The 22,702-nt window shown below is 40.7% G+C and overlaps 1 protein-coding gene across 6 annotated transcripts in view; it reads right to left on the bottom strand.

The window, feature by feature from the left end:
• The window catches only part of LOC122441418 (AF4/FMR2 family member 3-like), a 316,863-nt gene that overhangs the window by 153,975 nt on the left and 140,186 nt on the right, over positions 1–22,702 (bottom strand). The gene's annotated exons all lie outside the window — the stretch shown is intronic.

Here is a 22,702-nt window from a genome sequence, read left to right as displayed (position 1 = left end):
GACTGAATTACTCAGATAATTGTTCTGCATTGGTTTGCCTGTAATTAAAATCAGGAAGGGAATAATTCTGCCAGGCAAGCAGTGTGGTCTGGTTTAGAGTACCGAGGACTCGCTTCAAGGGTTAATGCAATGGTTGTACTACACAGCTCCAGAAAGTGCCAGCTGAGCAGAAAAATTCATTCAAACAACATTAGTTTTAATTTCACTAATTTCATAAGAAATCTACTTCACAAAGCTTATATATAGAACCATGGTTTTCAAGCACGAGAAAGAAAAGCTCTTTCCTTTTTTTTTTTTAACATAAAATAACCCAAATTATAAAAGTGCTTTCCTCCCAGTTTGTCAAGACTTAGCTCTGTTTTTTTCACTTTTGTAATCCTTCATTTTTTCAACTTTATCATGGATTATGAAAAAAAGTGAGTAGTATTCGCTCAGTTGTGTCCGACTCTGTGACTCCATGGACTGTAGCTTGCTAGGCCCCTCTGTCCACAGAATTCTCCAGGCAAGAATACTGGAGTGGGTTGCCATCCCCTTCTCCAGGGGATCTTCCCAACCCAGGGATCGAACCCAGGTCTCCTGCATTGCAGGCAGATTCTTTACCATCTGAGCCACCAGGGAAGCCCCATAATCGATTATAAGTTGCCACTATTTTTTAAAATGTCAGGCTTCACGTGTTGAGGTGATTATGCCAAGAGCTGAAATACTATGGATAGTGAACAAGGCACACTGCATCAAAGGCTCACATACAGGGATCCATCCTTCCAACTACACAATTCACTGGTTTTTGTATACGAAGGGGATGTACGAAGCTTTTAAGCTTGGCCCCAGGTAGAAAATTTTCATAATGTAAGATCTTCACTCAGCTTCCATATCCTGTTTAGTCCAAAGTCCTTATCTCAAGTACACTATGAAATACCTAGAAAAATTAAACATTGGCCCCTTCTGTGAGGGCCTGGGCTGAGAATTAAGATCGCTTAGAAATAACCTGAAAGATTGTCTAAATGTGTTTTTGCTTTGTTTTGGTAACTTACAAGATCAGAAATATGCTACAGTCCTATGGATGTAAAAATAACTGACTAGAGGGACTTCCCTGGTGGCCCAGCAGTTAAGAATCCACCTGCCCTGGCAGGGAACTCGGATTCCATTCCTGATCCAGGAACTGAGGTCCCACATGCCTTGGGACAACTAAGCCCAAACACCACAACTACTGAGCTTGCTTGCTCTAGAGCCCAAGCACCATAACTACTGAAGCCTGGGCACCTCAACTAGATAGTAGCTCCTGTTCACCGAAACTAGAGGAAAGCTGCTGCTGCTGCTAAGTCGCTTCAGTCGTGTTTGACTCTGGGCGATCCCATAGACGGCAGCCCACCAGGCTCCCCCGTCCCTGGGATTCTCCAGGCGAGAACACTGGAGTGGGTTGCCATTTCCTTCTCCAATGCATGAAAGTGAAAAGTGAAAGTGAAGTCGCTCAGTCATGTCCGAATTTTCACGACCCCATGGACTCCTACGTCCATGGGATTTTCCAGGCAAGAGCACCGGAGCGGGATGCCATTGCCTTCTCTGAGAGGAAGGCTACCTGCAGCAATAAAGAGCTGGTGCACCGCAATGAAGACTGCACAACAAAAAATAAATTTTTTAAACTTAAATAAGATTCCCAAAGTGCAAATATGAACTACTGTTTAAAAAACATAACTGGCTTGAAATGGGAAAAGGTATGTGAGTAAATCTACAAACCTAAAAACAAAATAGTATCTGAATACCATTGCTCTAGTTCTGGACCATCCAGCCCTACCCCCACCCTGCCCATCAGGAGGACCCAGTTAATTCAGGAGAGCGGCTTGCTGCCTGAGATTCTTGCCAGAACACTTAACAGGCCCCTCATTTGTCGGCTGGTTTTATAGGTCTCTGGTGCCGAGCAGAGGTAAGGACAGCTGGCGGGGCAGGAGGAAGACAGATAAAACCCCCCCGCTGTGCAGACTGAGCCCGTTCGCACTGGCTCTCATACAGAAAACAAATTGCAACCTCTCACAAAGGGGCTCTTTTCTGCACTAGCAACCCTGAAAAATGCAGGCAAAAAAAAAAAAGTGAGTAAATCAGGCAACTTCACATCAGGAGGAAAAAAAAAAATGGCTACCACTCCAACAGCTGCTCTCATAATTAAGAACAGATTTCATCACTAAACTCTTGCTGGTTTTGTCTGCAGCAAAACAAATACACAGATGTGAGGCATTCCATACTGGAAATTTTGTACTGGGTAACCAAACCGAATTCACCTTTTCTGCCTTAAAATCTTCTCTTAAAATATAATCCAAAGAGAAAAGCATACGCCAATGTTCAAACCTTAAGTACAACTATATTTCTGTCATCATCTTGCAACTAAATTTATTTTGGCATTCTCCCAAACTCACTTTCTTTTTACATATTCAGAACTGCAATGGGCTGCCATGGACATGACCTCGCTCAAATAATGAAAGTGTGCCACCAGCTTCTTTTACTCATAAAATTGGCTCAATTTATGGCTGCCTCATTTATCCACGTTTTAAAAGATTGCATGGCACATGCAGTAAAAAGAATAGCATTTGACCTTTTTAAAGGTAAATTGGTGTGCTGTTAAGTCAGAGAAATAAAATTAATGAAATGATAAAATTATAATAAAAATGGGTAGGTGAGGGCAAGTTAATGGAATTCTCTGCTGCAATGAGAAATCTACAGTTCACATAGTATGTGTGATTCTCACAAACAAAATGCTGAACAAAAGCAGCCAATAATATAAAGTACAAAAATGGGCAAAAATGATTTAAATCAAGATACTAGTCAACCACGGGTGGATGGGGCAGGTGCTGGAAGGGGGTTATCAGAGGGTTTCTAAGGGTCAAGTAGTGCTCTCTTAATCTGGGTGATGGTTACACAGATGTATTCAATTTGTAAAACGTCTTCATACTAAATACTTAGGATTGCTTTTCCATAAATAAAGGGTACTTCCACAAGAAGCAAAAAAGAAATTAAATTTTAAAAATACTCAAGGCGTGCACTAAATTTCCAGATTCTCAATCACCTGCTCACCAGTTTGAGCCAGAACCTTTTTACATGACCCAATCCACCCAGTGATCACAAACTTCCTGACACTATTACAATAGTGTCTTGATTAATAATCTTCATCAAGTCTTAAGTTACACTTTTTGAGTGACTAAGTTGGCCATATGTTTTGGCTTCAATGTCCTAGGACAGCTTATTTAATAAATTAAACTGATCACCACCCCCCAAAAGTGTGGATATTAAATAATTTTCTGTTGTGCATTTCACTATGACGCCTATAATTCAAAGCAAAGGAGTTCTAAACATGTCATTTTCAGTAAAATGTGGTTCTAGGAGCACTTCTTTTAAGGACATGTTATCACACTATTTTTTGCCCGAGGAACAATAATCCTTATAGAAAGCTACCAATGTCAATAAGCTAAGGAAAATGTAAGATAATGCCTACCCAAGTTGACATAGTACTTTGCAAGAGTCCAAATACTTAAAATTAGATTTAAAACACTACAACCACCAAAATACCCAACATGTAGTTCCGTGATGTTTGATTAGTAGATTAAAGAGCGGTGGAGTTTTCATTTGGAATTGCAATTTCAGAAGCTGACATCAATGCTGTAAATAAGCTTTAAGACATGAGAGAACCTGGATAAGCTTAGTGAGTCGTGGGGTTGCTCACGAGGGTGGCGTTTTGCACGCTCTCTCCTCCCAGTTAGGTCTTTGATGAACAAAAAGGCTGATCGTTACAAACATAATCACACACGCTTTACTTTAAGTGGCTTCACAGCTGCACTTCTCAAATGGTGACCATCAATGCATGAACCAGGGGTCAAAAGCATAAAGAAGCTTTCTTTGCACTGAGAGGAGGGGCTCTCTGACCCGTCTCATTATGTTTGTTCATCTATTTCAACACTGTTGCCAAGGCTTAATTCTCTTCTGATAGCTTGATCCCACCCAGTAATTCGTGTCAAACCTAAAAGAAAGGGATACAGGACACTTCATCTGTAATCTCTGGTGAATCACTCTGGGGTCCGCACGGAGAAGGGAAACCTAAGAGACCCTGTACCCGGCACAATGAAGCTCTCCATAAACTGGTTGTCTGCTGCAATGAGCTGAAATAGCTCAGCGTCTGGTTTTGCCTTCATGGGCAACGATCCCACAGACAGACATATCTTCAAGCTACTGTTAGTGGAGATGCAGCCACAGACCTTTCCAAGTGCATGTGGTTCTGAGACAGAGCTGCAAACCCAGGACGGGGCAGGGTTCACCTCACTTATTCTCAGCTTTAGCTAGGGTAAGAGATGTGACTTGGACTTTGAATATATCAGACTATGAGCATTGACTTGTTTCAAAGAATTCTTCCGCAGCCAGAATTTAAGGAAACTAGATCTGTATCCCAATGAAATGATAGATTTCAAATGTGGACACTTACCTACCAATTATTCGCTACCTCAAACGAAGGTTTCATACACACAGTTTAATCCTGCACTACCCACAGCTTTTGAAAATATATTCTCTAGTGTTTAAAACTTAATGTCTGGCCAGAATTCTGACAAGATGTAGGATATAAAGTATGCTATTTTCTCAATCTCCAGCCTGGGATAATGTTTTCTTATAAAACTGAGTTTTTTGTTGGGGGGTGGGGGGGGGGATGCTATGTGATCTTTTTTAAAGATTTTCTTTTAAAGCTTTAAAGAATTTTTAGTGTTAAATTTAACCTTTTAAATGAACATTACTTTGTAAAGCACCTGCATGGTAAGCAGGGTACTTAGTGCGCAGGATATAAAGATGAATAAGAAGGAGTACCAGCCTGACTGGGAGCTCACAGGCCGCAGCTCACTGAAAAAGTCAATCTGTGGATGGAAGGATGGATAAAACAGAGAGACGAGAAGTGCCGCGAAGGAATAGAGAAAGCAGCTCATTCTGTGAGCAGAGGTTTCACAGAGATGATAAAGAGGTTTAGTGGCAGAAGCCCAGTGGGGCAGGGGTGAGTGCAATCAGCAGATTTCTGGTAGGGAGCGTGTGTGTGTTCGGTTGCTCAGTCATGTCCAAGTCTTTGCAACCTTATGGACTATAGCCCGCCAGGCTCCTCTGCCCATGGGATTCTCCAGGCAAGAATACTTATCCCAATGAAATAATAGTTTTCAAATGTCGACACTTCCCTACCAACTATTTGCTACCTCAAACGAAGGTTTCATACACACAGTTTAACCCTGCACTACCCACAGCTTTTGAAAATATAATCTCTAGTGTTTAAAAACTTAACGTCCGGCTGTTTCCTACTCCAGGGGCTCTTCCAAACCCAGGGATCAAGCCCCCATTTCGTATGTCTCCTGCGTTGGAGGGCAGGTTCTTTAGGAGCAGTTCACTATAAAACATGGAGGCCTGAGCATGCATGGTGTGTTGCTCTGAGTGGCTAGAAAAGAGAGGGCCTGGCTCAGGTCCTCGGGTGAAAGCCAGAGCAGGAGATGAGGGAAGATGGTGAGGTTCTAGACTTTTATCTTCTAGGTTAGTATTTTCTAGCATGTTTCTCAGAATGCTAATTCCATGAGTTTCTCTGAAAAAAAAAAAAAAAAACAGAAACAAAACAACAACAACCAAAACACTGTTGTAATCAAGTGAGCTTAGAAAATGCTGCTCAGAATAGTCTCCTTTCAGAGATTCATAATATAACCTTTGGTATAAGAGAAATACGAAAGTAAAAACCCATGTAACTCAAACATCATTTTCATGGAGCTACTGATAACCTTCCAGACTAACGTTCTGCAGAATGCACTTGGGGGATGCTGAAAGCTGCTCTAGGAAGCCGGGTAAGAAAAGGAGCTCTGGAGCAAGAATGTAACATGATCAGACTAGTGTTTTCCTTTTTATTCCCTCTATATTAGAAAAAATTTTTAGTTATATATGTCTGGTAGTGAGTGGATGCTGAGCTACATTTGGAAGAGATTAATGGCAAAAAGCCAAGAGGTGATGAAACCCAAGGATGAGGGATTCCACTCAAGAGACTTTCAAAGGTAAAATTAAAAGGAATTAACAATGAAGTAGAGGTCATGTGTGTGTGTGTGTGTGTGTGTGTGTGTGTGTGTGTGTGTGCGTGTGCACTCCTGTGTGCTCAGTCATGTCCAACTCTTTGTGACCCCCATGGACTGTAGCCCACAGGCTCCTCTGTCCATGGGATTTCCCAGGCAAAAGTACTGGAGCAGATTGCTATTTCCTTCTCCAGGGGATCTTCCCAACCCAAGGATCAAATCAGGTAGAGATAGAATGATGTAAACAGCAAACAACTTCGAAGGTTCTAGCTTAGAACCCAGAGGAAAGGCCCTCTTTTAACCAAGACATAGAATTTCAGAAGAGAAGTCCTCTGCAGAGCTATTGGTGCTGGTCATTTTAAATATGGGGTGTCCACAAAAATATCCACTTGCGCACATCAAGAAGCTGTTAGAAATATGGCTTTTTGGCATAGAAGGAAGGTCAGGACTAAAGAAATATATTGTAAACATACAGATGATATATGAAGTTACTGGAATGATAAAGCCCTTCCCCCACCCTCATGGGAAAATGTATAGATTGAAAGAGCACAGAACCAAGAATATCAACACTGCAATATATAAAATACAAATTAATTAATCAGCTTTATGCAACATTTTGGGGTAGTTTTAATCCTAGGGGTTTTATTATAATTTATTGTAAAGTTTTATTATAATGTAAAACATTCTATTCTACATTATCTAGAACAGAAAATTCAGTGCTGAGGCTGACAAAGGTTGCATGTTATATTTTTCACTTTGGTCACTGGTACAACATGTAAAGGAACCAAAATATGTTTGGAACAGAATAGGGTGTAATTTAATACGCCTGAAGGCCAGAGCAATTAAGAGAACTGACTGGAGTCTTGGTACTGGTTAGTCTCGTTGGTGAAAAGACCAATAAAGATTTTTTAAAAAGAATCAGGTCTGGAAAGGAGACTGAGAAATCCATCTGTGAATTTTAATCAAAACCATATATTTTTTAATCCTATGAAATGAGAAGGTTGAAAATTAGTTCAAAATATGATGCTTTCTTTCATTTTACTTATTTCTAAGGTATGTGAGAATGCAAATAAAATCAAATAATTCACTTGAATAAGATCATTCACAGATATTAAAAAAGCATCCTGCTACCTTCACATGTTCTCTTCATAGTTTTAATTCCTTATTTGAGAGTATCAGCAATATTAACTATTCTTTTTCTCGATGTAGTCAAATTGTGTTTCAGTGTGTGTTGGTCGCCAACTCTTTGTGATCTTGTGGGCTATAGCCCGCCAAGCTCCTCTGTCTATGGAATTCTCCAGGCAAGAATACTGGAGTGTGTAGTTATTCCCTTCTCCAGGGGATCTTCCCAACCCAGAGATCGAACCCAGATCTCCTGCACTGCAGGCAGATTCTTTACCATCTGAGCCACCAGGGAAGCCCAATTGCATTTCATTGTAACATCATGCAATTAGCCTGGCTTATTGGGAGGGTGATGAAGAAAGGCAGTATCCTTTATCGACAATGGTCTTAACATCCCACACAGTCAATCAACAAACAGTCCCCAAATACCCAACATGAGTGAGACACAGTCCCTAGTCACTCAGGAGACACCAGCAAAGGAGGAGGGACCAGCACAATCATAACTGATCTCCAGGAAGGTCCCAGGAGCCACCACCTAACTGCACGTAATGACTGTAACTGACTGGCATGAAGTTCTTCAGCTTTAAGTACAGAATACTTTGAAACCTGTGTGAGATAAAACAAAATTTCAACTCTTCAAAATGAGGGGGATAAAAACCCTCAGGAGTTATGAGATACTGCTGCACTGCAATGGGAGTGCATTTAACACAATTGAACTATATATTTAAAAATGCTTAAGATGGTAAATTTTACGCTATGTGCCTTTTTACCACAATTTTTAAAAATTTAAAGGCATTATGAAATTAAATTATCTTAAATTTGTCCATGAAATACCCGTTCTGTATCACACAGATATACTTCCCCCCTGTTCGCCTGCAAGGATTTTGAGGTGGGGAAGAAAGAGGAGAAACTGGACCTTTAGAAGGATTAAACAGATAATGCTCTTCAGGGTTTGTTAAAGAGAAGTGGACCTGATGAATACTCAAAAGCTAGAAAAGCTAGTAGTTAAATAGGAAGTAGCACTAAGATTTAGGTGACTCTTTGGGATTTTTGGAAAGAGCAATCAACAAGATATGGTATAAAATAAAGAACCCAAGATGATTTCAAGAGTCCCAGTGAGACCACGGCACAGGCTGTGGTCAGCTTGAATTTAAACCATTGAAATGAAAACATCCAGAAAGCATTTGGATAAAGGAGACTACAGCTTGAATGCTGTTTAATCATCAAGGCCCAAAGATACCATCCAGAGATACATGCCAGAAACTCAAACCAGGAACTCGGGTGAACCCCAGCTCACCACAACCTTCCCATAACCAGCTGAGCCATCACTTTTTGTCCCAGGGAGGTTATCCTACTCACCTATCCCTACACAGTCTTCACTTGAAGTTAACCTGGGGAGGCGAGGGATTAACAGAGGAAACAACCACTTCATTTTCAATTTGAAGGAACTGAAGAAACTTCTGGAGGGTGGAAGAGTCTCTTTCTAAAACTTTGCTGAGCTCTAGGGAACAGAATCTAACTGAGAAAAATTAAACCTTTTATAGATTTTATGCCTTTAGGCAATCTGACAATTGATCTTCCTTCTGTTTGGATCCTATTTCTGCAGGCAACTTGGAAACTCTCTTCTGATCTGAACAAAAGGTCATCTGGCATTTCCAGATCCATCTCTGTGATGTTCCATTCACTGAAACAGCAGATTACATTAATCTTGGCTGTTCAATATTCATAAGGCCTACAATCTCTCCTCTCCATTCCAACACACGGGCGGAGGTGGGGGGGGGGTGGTGGAGCGAGTCAGAAAGCCATTATATTTGAGTGGAAGAAACTTACCACAGAGTGGGGTATTGAAAAAAAGAAAAAAGGAAAACTCAACTTTTTAATTAAAACCTTCACAGCCTTATCACAAAATGTTTCAGCCTTTGCAGATTAAATAGAATTTTTCCACTTAAAACAAGTGTAGTCAATTTCTAGGGGGTGGGGGAAAACAGTACCTGGAAAAGCAAAATGTATTTTTTTTCACTGGAACGGATATATTTAGACAATCTTACCTATCTCTATCTTTTAAATTTAAGCTTAAATATTTGTTTTCCATTTTAAAAGGAGGCATATTTTCATTTCTAATCTAAGGTTATTGTGGTCTACTAAATATATCTACTAAATATTTTATTTTATTTTTACTTCTGCTAGATAATTAATCTGTGAAATACAGCTCAAGAAAAAAAAATGCAGTCATAAAACCTGTTGGTATAAAGATAAGCAGTTTATTTAATATCTAATTAAATGTGGTCACCAGAGAAATCACAGCTTATGAAACTTTATCAGAAAAAGATTAATCCATTTCAGGCTTAACCCAAATGTCAGAAGAGAACTCATGAATTTAGATAGGAATCCACATATTAGCCAAAGAAATTTTCATATTGAGTAGGAAGAACCTATATTACTGGCTATATTTATACTTACTTCAATCAAATTTATATACTTTGTAACTATCATTGATGTCAGGGGCAATTATCATATATAATAATATAATAGGGAGCTTCTCTCTATTTGTCAAAAATGTCCACAATGTCCTTAAACACTTTATGAATTTATAGATCCCATTCATCCAGAAAGTCAGAAAATTACATAGACTGTGTCATCCTAATTCAAAAACAACAATTCAACAAAAACGTTGGACTCAAACACTGGAGAAGTGAGAAAGGAGAGAAAGATTGCTTCCTTTGAAGGGCTCATGGAAACCATGAGAACTAAACCCTTAAACGAGCAACCACTGATAAGAAGTAGTAGCTACTATACAGCAGGGACTGCTTGCTTCCCCCACTATCTATTCATGTCTTCTTCCAGAATATAAAATTTTTCTCAGGGCACACGATGACCCAGCATAAAGACTGGACAATTTTCTCAGCCGTCTTTGACTCTCAGAGAGCCGGGTGACTAATTCGGGCCAATGGAATATGAAAGAAAGTGGTTTGCACTCCTTCCAAGTTGAACCTCTAAAGGGCAGGACACGCTCCCCACCTTTCCCCTTCCATCTTCCCAATCTGGAAAGGAACACGGAGCATCTTGGATCACATGTATGAGCCTAACACTCCTACTGATCATCGAACAACGGGATAGAGGAGCCTGAGTCCATGACTGGATATCACAAAGCAGAACCAGCACACCATCTCAGATTTAAAATGAAAGAGAAATTAACTTTTGTCTTGTTTTTAAGCTGCTGTTTTTGGAACCTATTATAACAATGTGCTCTAATTAATTTATAATAGAGATGCTTCTTTTTCTGAGGATTATGTTACAGGAAAAATGGCCATTAAAAGGAAGAACCAAAATTTAATAGTGTGAGTAAAGGAAAGTATGATTTATAATTTTTTCATGAAAAATAAAACCCTGAACTATGGCAATAAATTAATCTTATAATCAGTAAAACAGAAATGAGAAGTATAATTTTATAAATTCTTGGAAAAAAATGACAAGTAATCACAGGGAGGGGGCATAATCTCTTTTTTTCCTCCACTAATGTATACAATCATGTGATACAACTAATGAAAAAAAATCAGAGACTGTAAGAAACAGAATGGAAACTGTTTCTGAATCACTGACACAGAGAAAAGGATTAGGAAAAATAACAGTGAATTCAGGTGAAAAAATACAGATCAAAGCAATTAGAAAGAAATTAGTATTAATAGGACTGCAAAAAAGACCAATCTGACTCAACATAAGGATAATTCAATTAAAAGGCAAATCAAAACCAATATGTGCAAACACTTAATATAAAAGAAATTCCCTGAACTAGAAAAATTAACTAATCTTGAAAGACTGAACAAACACCCCATGTTTCAGGAAATGCTCAGTACTGAAACATTTTCATTAAGCTACAGAATTTTAAAGAAGTAATTCTTCAGGTATTTAAGCAGAAAGAACAAAACATCTACAAGAAATAACAGATGGGCATATCAGAGGAACATATGACAGAACTCGAGAGGGTTCTGTGTTTGATGCATCTAAAGAAATGTAAAGAGAGAGAAGGAAAAAAGTGTTATCTGGAGTGAAGTTCATCTTATATTTTTCTTTTTCTGGATGGTGGGATCTGAGCTGGTTTTAAACTTTCATTGTTCTTCATTATTTAAATTGTTTAAATGAACATGTGGCCTGTTAATGAAAACAATGAGTCATGAAACAGAAAAGTATCAGGAATAAGATGGAGGGACTTCCCTGGGAGTCCAGTGGTTAAGATTCTGTGCTTCCAATGCAGGGGGTACAGGTTCAATTTCTGGTTGGGGAACTAAGATCCCACATGCCACATGGTAGAGTGGCAAAAAAAAAGAGAGAGAGAGAGAGAGAATAAGACGGAAAGCAAATGTGCCAATATATCAACGATGTTCAATTCTAAGTGGTGACTTCCTAACTTTCAAGTATTATTGTTACATTTTTTTAAGAGGAACTGGCCTGGGAAAAAAAAGAATTTGGCAGGCAGACTAGGAAAGGACAGCACTCCAAGCATAAACAAAGAAAAGAGTGAAAGAAAATGACATGCTTAGGACCAGCAAGAACTCTAGTTAAGCAGATGGAGATAAAGCCTGGGTCACATTACATGCTATGCTTGAACTTCATTCTAGTCTTTATTTCTGTCACTAAACCACAGAATACTATTCAAACCAATTAAAGTAGGTCTGTCTCTATTTACCAGGTGCAGAAATGCAATGCCCAGACCTCAGGAACAAAATAATTCAGTATTAGATCAAACAGAATCCTCATCATTAATGCAAATATAAACGAGAAGGGAACCCTGATGTCAACATATTTGTGAAATCAGATGGACAAGATATTTGTGAGATCAGATATTTGTGATACTTACAAGATATTTGTGAGATCAGATGGACACAAGGAGAAATAAACAATAACACGGTAATAGAGCACCATGGATGGCAATACTGACTCAGTTTGAGCAAACTCTGGGAGATGGTGAAGGACAGGGAAGCCGGGCGTGCTGCAGTCCACAGGGTCACAAAGTCAGACACGACTTAGTGACTGAATAACACAACGACAATACATCACACGTGGACATGATGGGAATTTAGAAAAGAAGTTCTTGGACGCTTGAAGCAGGCTGCCAAAGTGGTGGGGGCTTAGTGGTAGGTTTTGAAGAAAGGATGGAGTATTTTAAGTCTTCCCAGTTTTACAAGAAATTGTATCATAGGATCCCTACCTACAGCTGGATCACACTTTCATAAATATGAAATATTTGTCTTTTTTCTTACTGAACTTATAGTGAAAAGATACACTAATTAATCAGTTATACTGGACTTTGACTATTTGAAAAAATAAGTAAGCAAAGCTTCACCTTACAGCAAAATAAGTTCCTGATAGATAACTTTTCATCTAGTTCGTTTATGGGTTTCATGTTAGATTTAACTCTTCAATATACCTATGGAAATAGCTTTGTAAACCATAATTACAAAGAAACACATCACAGGAAGGATACAAAATTTAATTTCTCTACTAAACAAAGTTAATCAAAAGACTAAAAACTGCTTACAATATATTTAGGAAAGGTCAACTTCAAAGAACTCTTTCTGAACCCAGGGTTGGGAAGAACCCCTGGAGAAGGGAAAGGCTACCTACTGCAGTATTCTGGCCTGGAGAATTCCAAGAAATGTATAGTCCATGGGGTGACAAAGAGCTGGACATGACTGAGTGGCTTTCACTTTCATTTTCTCAGTAAGAAAACACAAATACTTCAATAGAAAAATAAGCAAAGGACACGAACAGAAGATTCACAAAAGATTATATATGAGAAGCTCTTGTTCATTTTGGAATCATAAACTAGATGTCTAAGAATTTTTTCTTGGGAAATATTGTATCAACACAAAATTTATTTATTAGGACACTCATTGCAGAATAATTTACAATAATTAAAAAAAACCCGAAAACAGCTTCAGTGCCCAAGAAAAGGATTATATAAATAAATTGTGGTACCTCCACAGGACAAAACCACTGAAGAAGTCTCCCAAACAAATGAGATGCAAAAAACAGGCATCAAATGCTGTCAAAGACTGTTCAATGACATAGTACAGTGTTGACGGTGTGTTAGAAAAATGAATGGAATAATGACCAAATCTAACAGCTTCATCCCAATTCCATACAGGAGGAAGTATAGGAAAAGTCCAGAAGGATCCATACCAAAGATAAATTGTGATTTTTTTTTCCAGATTGTGGGTTAACAAGGGATTTTTTTTCTCCTTTGTGTTCTTAATGTCATCCAAGTTTCTACAGTGAAGACATGCTATTTGTAAAATCTTTGCTGATCTTTACAGTAAAACTTCTGGAGTTATCTATATGTAATGTCTCTAATTCCTCTGTTTGATTCTCTCTTCAAACCAAACAGGCTTTGGCCCCAAAACCCTTCTTCCATGTTACTAAATCCAGTATCAGCAGAATTGACCCTGGTGATCATGCTCTTCCCATCTTGACACCTTCTCTCCTTGTGGCTTTTGGACGGCGCGTGGTTGTCCTCCTACCTACTGATTCCTTCTTCTCTGTCTCCTTTACAGCTTCCTTCTACCCATCAACCCCTTGCCCTCGGACTGTACCAGCACTCAACTCTTTTCTTCAGCCACACTCAACCTCTGGGAGACCGCCCAGCCTCAAGGCATTCGATACCACATGTTTGTGGAAAACTCCCAAATCTCCATCTCTGGCCCAGATGTAGATTTTCTTCTCTACTAAACTCCAGAATTGTCACTCCAATCTGTGTGCCCACTTATTACCTCCACGCAGATGTCTAACAGACATCTCACACTCAATAAACCCATGAGCTTCTGCTCTTCCCCCCAACCCTGCTTCCCATATGGCTTTCCCCATCTCAGTTGACAGCAACTTCCTTTCAGCTGCTCAGGCCAAAACCTGACCTCTTTTCCTCTCCATTGGCTCTCCTTCCATGTGGATCTAGAGTCCAACCTCATCATGTTTGCCACCGCCTGATCCCCTGGATCAGGGCAGCACTCTGCCAGCAGAGTTTCTATTCCTGCTTGGGTACAGTCTGCTCTTGACATGACAGCAAGACCGGTCTTCGGACCACCTAAGTCAGATCCTTGTAACACCTTAGTCAGATCACGACACCTGTGCTCCAAACCCACCAGTGGCTCCCCATTCTCACTCACTGTCCTTACTGTGGCTGAGAGGGCTCAGATGGTGGGCTTCCCCTCCGGTCTTCTTCTTCCCCATGCACTCTGGGGCAGCGTAGGCCTTGCTGCTATTCCAGGGCGAGGGCCTCTATCCTACTCTACCTGACACTCTCTCAAGCTGTCTTCCTGGCAGACTCCCTCACTTTCTTCTTGCTCAAATCTCCCTCACTCAGTGAGGACTGTCCTAACCACCCTTTCTACACTGCAACCCAGTCCCTACCCGACATCACATGCACTCCCCACCCCTTACTCTGCTCTGCTTTTTTCTTTTTCCCTAATACTTACCACCACTTATGAAAGGTTAAAGAGGAGTGATAAAACAGGCCATGATGAAGCAAAGAAAGCTACTCTGAAAACTCACACTTAAATGGACTATCAGGAAAGGGTGCTATGATCCTGCAAGGAGCACTGTCCAGAAGGACATGGTGCGGATTTAACCTACAGGAGTTAATAGTTTAAAAAAAAAGAAAGAAAACAAAAAAACAGAACTGAAATAGACCACCACTGAAATTCCAGGGAACAAATCTAAAGCCAAGAAGCCCAAGTGGCAGGTTGATTTGCAGGTCCACATAGGAAGGGCGAGAGCATCCAAAATGGGGCGGCGTCCCTGGAGGCTGCGAGCTGCCTCTAGGCTGTGCAGTTGGAACACAGACAGGAGGAACCACAGAGGTTTGGAGAAGACCTTCCATCATCACCAAGGCTCTCTGTGAGATTTTCAAGACTTCTGAGAATTAAAGGGAGAGGGGAGGGGCTGATACACTGCTGAATGTGTACACCTTTCTATTATTCACTGTTTATCCTCCTGGTCACACACTTAAATGGGTCAACCCTTTACTGCGTTGACCCAAGGGCTACATAGACCTGAATGCTATGTAACCAGCAGTATTACTGAAGGATGTGTCTGGAAGATGACAAATAGGCCTGGATGTGGATTATGTTTGTGTAAATTATGAAACGGTGGATTACCTTGAGTAACTGGAATAGGACTGTGACAGAAACACAGACTGACCCCCAGAGGAAAGGGCCGTGGGACATTCTGGGACTCGGCGCTCACTGGCGGGGGCCTCTAAGAACCCCTGTATCCTAGGCTCTTTCCAGTACATGAACACTTGATTCTCATGGCAGAAAGTGTGAAGAGGCGGGCGCTGCCCTGCGCCCCCAGCACCCTCATCGCCCTGCTTGTTCCCACGTCTCACATCACGTGGCTGGAGACCCGAGGAATCACAAACACAGCCCACCACACGCCCTGCCCCCCAGCCAGGACTTCTGCTCACGGAAATCAGACAAAGGAGAATAGTGAGAAAGAGGCCAAGCCCATACACGGCACCCCCGGCAGAGGCCCGGCCTGCTTCGGCTTTTGTTTCCAAGGCCTGCATATAGCTCCGTGTTTTATTTCACTTGGGCTGTGTTTACATACATCAGTAAATATGGTTCCCATTGCCCTTCGGCACAGCGGCTATAAATTACTTGTTGGAAGCATCAGCCTCCTTTCTTCCCATAAAAGGCTCGGCAGAAATGACTGGGGCCCCAAAGAGAGGAGGTCAGTGGTTGGAAGGGAGTGACTTCCTTCACCCACGTCCTTACATTAATCAACTGATTCAACAAATATCTAACTGAGCCAGGCTCTGTCAGGGGTGCTTCCATAAACACAGAAGTCAAAACAAAACAGAAATCCTTGCCCTCACAAGGCACTCCAATTCTAGTGAGCTTCATCCACCTCATCTCAATTTCCAGATTCTGAGCTCTCAAACCATCTAGGGGTGAGCACATCAGGAGGGACATGTGAGCAGCCAGAGCTACTATGAACAAGTATAATAATAACTTTAGCTGTTTTTTTACTGTGGATATTTTGAGTGTTTACCATGTGCCCACCCCTGTTCTAAGCACTTACATCACTAACTTATCAAGCCGTCATAAAAATGCTATCAATGGGTACTGTCGCATTCAACTGTGATCCTCACAGTTTTAAATTTTAGATGGAAATAGGATCTTGGCAAAGGCAACTGGGTTAAAATGGGGCCATCTGGGCGGGCTCTAAGCCAAAGTGACTGATGGCCTTACGAGAGGAGGAAAATGGGACAGACACAGGGAGAGCGAGCAGAGACACCATGAGAACATGAGGAAGATGCTGCCACCTACAAGTCAAGGCAAGAAGCCCGCAGCAGCACCCCCTTCACACCCCGCCAAGGAAACCGACTCTGTTGACACCTTGCTTTCGGGCTTCCAGTCTCCAGAACTGTGAGACAATACATTTCTGCTGACCTATGCTAACCAATTTGTGAAAGTGTCTGCTGGTCCTGAAGCCTGACCTGGGTCAGAACAGAAAACCGCCGTGTCCAGGGGTGGCCGGCAGGCCATCGGTCCCCCGAGCAGCGCCGGATGGAGTGTGTAAGCAGCGTGCACACTACAGAGGTATCACTAATGCAGCTCCCTCACGTGGGTGAGTGATGCTGCCGCTCAGCTCAATTAAACACGCTATTTAATACTCTGTGCCTTCAAAGAGATCTGTTTCAATGAGTCATTCTGAATATGTGCCACCTGAACATTTTAACGTTTCTTCTCAGCCCCAGTCTTGTTGATTTTGTATTTCATGGAACTGGAAATAAAACTCAAGAATGATGTGGTCCACGGCAGATAATAATAGCTCGGAAAAACCGAAAACATAGACTGAGAAATTCCACGCCAGACTCAGCAATAAACTCTCAGGACGGGGCTAAGCGTTAAGTAAGGGAGACTTGTGTCACTCAGGCTTTTTTGCTGTATTAATCCAGGATAATCTCAGTCTTCATGACTGCAGTGACTTTTAACAAATAAACACAAAAGAAATTGCAGGATTTCATTTTTCTTTCTCCTCCCACCTCTTGTCACGGGGCCACTACACCTCCAACTCACACACAAGCAAAACCACTTTCAATAACACCCTCATTTTTATATTTTGTTAGCTTTTGTTGTTTCAGGGGCATTTCAAACAAGAAAAACGTAGCCAGTAATTTTTGAACGCTTACCATGATATCACCATGCTAGGCACATTACAGACTTTATGTCATCTACCCTCTGGTAACTCTGTTGAGCAGATATGATCATCCACTCCACTTCATAAGAATGGAAACCAAAGGGAAGTTAAAGCCCTGGCTCCTGGTGACATGGCTAACAAGTGTCAGAGCCAGGATTGAAACCTGGTCCTTGTGGGTGTCCAGAGACCTGGTCATCTCACTGAGCCACGTGCCAGCCCGGGGTGTCTGAAAGCTTGCACGTGATTTCTGCCCAAGAGAGGATGAAACACATAAGAAGAGGCTTTCCTCCCTGGACTGTGCAGGGCAGGGGAGATGCTGGACCACCCAGCATCTTTTCAAGTGACTCCCAACTCCCAGGCTTCAGGCTCTCAGTCCCAGGTCTGGAGTAACCCCCACAAGGTTGCATTTAAGGGAAAACAGACCCATCATCTGTCCAGATGATATCTGGGATGGGAAGCTTTATGAGAACTGAGAAAATATATGGGGAAAATAAAGTGGCTTGCCACCCGCCTCTATCCCTGTCTTGCCTGCAATGCCTCCATCACTGGGAGTAGCTTCCCACCTCATGGCTAGAAAACTCTATAATGTGAATCTAGAGAAGCCAGAGGGGAAGGGGGGATGGGAAAAGATGCCTACCTTCTCCCAACAGGTCACATTTTAATATGCTTTCTCTACCATTTTCAATATAAGATTAGAGCAACTGAAGTCATTTTAAAGTGACTGAGTGCTTTACCTTTTAGGGTAAATGTAAGAGTACCAAAACAGGCTGGCTGAACATAAGAGTACTTAAAACTACAGAAACATTTCCACTCGCCAGCCTTTGCTATGACCTTCAGGACGACCCACCTGGAAGATGGAAAACAAGCGCTTTCGTCCCACCATATCTGAGATCAAATTTGTGAGTCTTCACTTCTAAGTCTAAGCAGTACCAGTTCTTTGAGGCTTCCCAAGAGAAAAGAGGATGCATATCTTGTGGAGAGGAAGAAGCAGAGTGTAACCATCGATGCCGTTGCTAAGCCACACTGGGGGAGGACGGAGGCTGTCATGATAGGCAGGATGAGGCCAAAACAGAGTGGGACCACAGGCTGGCCACACACCCTCTTTCCATCAGGGAGCAATCAGAGAGCATCCTTTGATTTGAAAACATTAAGCAGCTCAAATGTAATTAAGAAATTTAGCCTGGTATGAATATGTAATGTACACACTGCTTTGCAGACGCCTTCTTCCTCCGACAGGCTGGTGCCGACTTTCATTTGGAAGAAATCCATTTTCATACAAAGGTAACCGAGAGTGACAGGATATAGGAAGCCTACCTCATTTATCTTTTGTGAACTTTAAAGAAAAAATCAGTTAATTGCTTTTCTAGGAAGCTGTTTTATGAAATCAAGGTGCTTTATCTTTCTGCTCTTATTTGTGGTATAAATGGTGATTTTAAAATGCCCGTCATGAAAATGCTATGATTAATCAATACATCTTAAGGGATTTAATGACTTCTTTTAAAAACAGAAATCTGATCAACCAAAAACGGTCAGTGTGTTCTTGTAAATGAATTATCAACCACTAAGAAAACTCCTAACATACAGTCTACTAAATGATATTCAAATATAGGTGTCTCTTTCCCCGGGGAGGGGCAGTCACGGGTTTCCTGACTTTGCAAACGCGTTCTTTTCCCAGCCACTCAAGCCCTCTGCAAGAGCAGTGTAAGTTACTGCCATTTATTAAATTAATAGCAAACAGAAACTAAAACGTGAATGTTTTAGAATGCCACCGCTGAAGCTGTAGCGTGCCAAACAAACTGATTCAAAAACTAAGGCTCATATTTTGTCTCCACTGCACTACATATTAGGCTTTTCTATAGCACTGCCCAATTTTTGTTTTGCCTACAGCACCTAGGATAAAAATATGTATTTTTTAATTCTACCACACTTTTCCAATCTGAAATTAGATAATTTCACCTCTTATTTCAAATAACAGTGTCTTATTAGCCCATGAGCCAAAGACAGGCATTGTGAAACATAAGCCTGTGAAAATGAAGCATAAGCTTCAGGGGCTCTGGAGCCAAGGTTCCTCCCAAGGTCCCATGAGGAGCCCCAGTAATGTGTTTTTGCAAATATTTCAAGTGTAAAATATTTTCCTATTCTTTTTTTTCCTAAACAGGACCTCTAAGACAGTATAAATGTTAGGTCTCACAACCTATATTTGCCCCCTCTAGGCTAACAGTGAATTACATGCTCCATGTTAAGGGCAAAATATTAATTGTGTATGTGTGTGCAGGAGACAAAAAAATAATTCACTTCCACCAGAAATAAGATTCAGCGTGCCTGCCTTAGAACACTCCAGGACTCCTGCCTCAGCCATTCCTCAAGGCCCCTGGCTCCTATAGGAGCCACCCTTCCAAGCGGCACCCCGGGGAGGGCTCACTTAACGAGAGGGAGCATCCGGAGTGAAAGTCTTGGCTATAACAACAAAAATATGTTTTTCATTAAACACAAAACTGAGCTGGGAACAGCCAGCTGAGAGGCAGGTGTATCAGTGAAGGAAGTCCCCTGAGCTCTCTCACTTCCACATCAAACTGCACTGAAATTTCTCTGCACTAATTACCTCTTATTGAAGATGAAAGAATGGTCACAAATAATTCGCCACGGCAGCAGATAGGGTGCACATGTTGGAAAGAATGAAGAATTTACCAAGTGCAAGATCAGACAAGAGAGAGTCTCAAATTCTCAATTTTTAAAAGCAACAAAGAATTTTTTCTATTCTAAGGATTATGAAGTTAAGGGAATTTTCCTAGGGCTAGAAGCCCAATTTTAAATTTAGTTTGGACTATAAGTGAGAGAAATGGCAAATTAAAAGTGAAGTGCTGGAATCTCCTTCCTTTCTTGGAGGCAGAGATCAGGTTTTAAAACATTTTTTTTTTTAATCTCTCACATCACATTCCACCTAGCTATTGATTTGCTTTTCTTACGAGGAACGGCCCTTCCCAGTACCATACATATATAGTTACATTTTCACTTCCCTGGTTTTCATGTCATTTTTACCCAACACTTCTTTTGAGTCTCCAAATTCTTCACAGTGTCTTAAGTTTTGCTCTGTAGCTAAGATCTTGAAAAAGTATAGTCAAGTAATGCAAGGTCCCTTCAGGTCATCTCCTGTGTCAATTTTCCTAAGAAACATATGCTCTATCTCAGTGAAAATAACATCAGTACTACTGAAAGGACATTTCCATAGAGCTGGTATCTGTGTAAAAAAATACAAAGGCATTAACATTTATTAAATGGTTTGCTACCCTGTTTTATTCCTTCCAAAAAATTAAAGCAGTACCTTCAAATCCAACTAGTTGATAAAATTCTTCAGTTTCTATTATGACTGTGCCTTTATAGAAATGTCTTATAAATATTGAATGATAGGTCTGCAAAGGGTATTTTTTAAACTCTTGGGGATACTGTAAAGAAACAAACCAACCACCAAACCCTTTGAGCTTGAAGGACAGGAAGTGGAACATTCACTTACAAGTTCCACCCTGCTGCCCATTGGAGAGTCATGTTTTAACAGCAGACTGACTGAGCACACAAGAGTTACATGATCCAAATTACCAGAGTCCCTAATATGCAAAGCTTTTTGCTAAAATAAGGACTATACCCTCCCCCACCAAACAAACAAAACACCCCATCAATTTTAACTTTGTTGTACAAACAACTTTACCTCTTTTCCTCAATGCATGATTGACCTCTTTGAAATATACCCTGGAGAAAGTTCAATGTCATTCCACATTGGGGAGATGAAACATTTCTTATATAAAAGTTCTCATTTCTCTTGGTCTGCATCTCTATCTCAAGCATTTCCCCCTTTCTGTGAATACCAACACTTACACAGGGTGTCATTCTCAATCTGGAATCTGAGATAGGCATCATGGAAGCATCCACGTGATCAAGGACATACCCAAAAGCCCAGTGAAAACTGGAGAGTTGTCCACATAAGGCTGCCCTGGTTGTCAGAAACAGACTTTCCACCAGAGCTTTACCAAGCTCATTAGGTTCCAAAGTAAATAAATTGTTACCCAATAAATTTTAAGTTTCTTTGGTGCATAAAAAAATAATTTTAACAAGGAATCACTGGGAATTAAAATGATGAAGGGATTCCTGGTGATTATGGTCACCTCTGTTCAAAAATAAGTCAGGCTTCACTGGCTGGTACAGACCATTTATTTGATGAGGATAAGAAAAATCAAAGAGCTGGATGAATTCAATTTTGTCAGCACGTATCTAGGTATGTTTCCTATAGACGTTTAGAAATGTAAATGCTTACAGAAGTTACATTTTGCTTCCATTAATTCCTAATAAACACTTTTTGGGATCATCATAAATGAATAATCAAAAAGTTATTGGTATGCATGTCACTTAATTTCCTCATGAGAACCTGTGTAAACATCTCAGAGTAATAAGTGTGTCTTCTCTAAGGGGAATACACTGATCTCTAAGTAGCTATCTGGTGCTTTCTGAGATGAGAAATCAGAAATGCACAAAAGAGATGACAGTGGCTCAGTCTTGTCCGACCCACGATGAAAAATGTCAAATCATCTGTTTCACTTGGTTACTAGATCACAGCAAAACAAACAAAAAATGTACAGTCATATTTCTCCTTCATGTGATCTTAGCAACTGTTATCTATTTGGAATAGAATACGAGACGTGATCTTCTCAAACAGAACCTCATCTTCCACCCAGACTTACTATTCAAGTGTCTAGCCGCAGCCTCTCTGCTAACTCTGATTGGGATTTACTTTTTTTAAAGTCTAATATTCCATATATTCATCCTATATATTTTGTCATGCAATAAAAAAGCACTTCAGAGTAAACTCAACATGCAAACCAGAAGATCCCGAACTAAAAGATTTCACTCTCTTCACATTACCTAAGATCACTTCCATAGGACAAGGAGAATTCTCACTTAACATCAGTGAATCCAGATCTCAGATACTGTAATACGGATAGGACACCTGAAACATTTGAATAATCACCATGTTCAATACTGAATCACTTAACAATTACTTTAGAAAACATGATGAGGCCTGCCTTGTGAAGTTTCTCCTGGAACCTTTCAAAACTGTCAAAAATGTTGAATTTCTGAACTCTTTTACATACAAATGAGCCTCTTTACATACTAAAAGCTTTAACATACTTTTTTCCAGTATACAAAACCTCTGACAACACTGCCTTGTTCACACACACACACACACACACACAAATCCCTTGAACTATATTACTTCAAGGCATTCCTTCCTGAACTAGCAGACACGCCACAGCTGCATAGGCTGGTACTTAAAA

This window comes from Cervus canadensis, chromosome 5 (assembly GCF_019320065.1).
Source record: "Cervus canadensis isolate Bull #8, Minnesota chromosome 5, ASM1932006v1, whole genome shotgun sequence".
NCBI lineage: Eukaryota > Metazoa > Chordata > Mammalia > Artiodactyla > Cervidae > Cervus > Cervus canadensis.
This window is presented reverse-complemented; position numbering and strand designations above follow the sequence as displayed.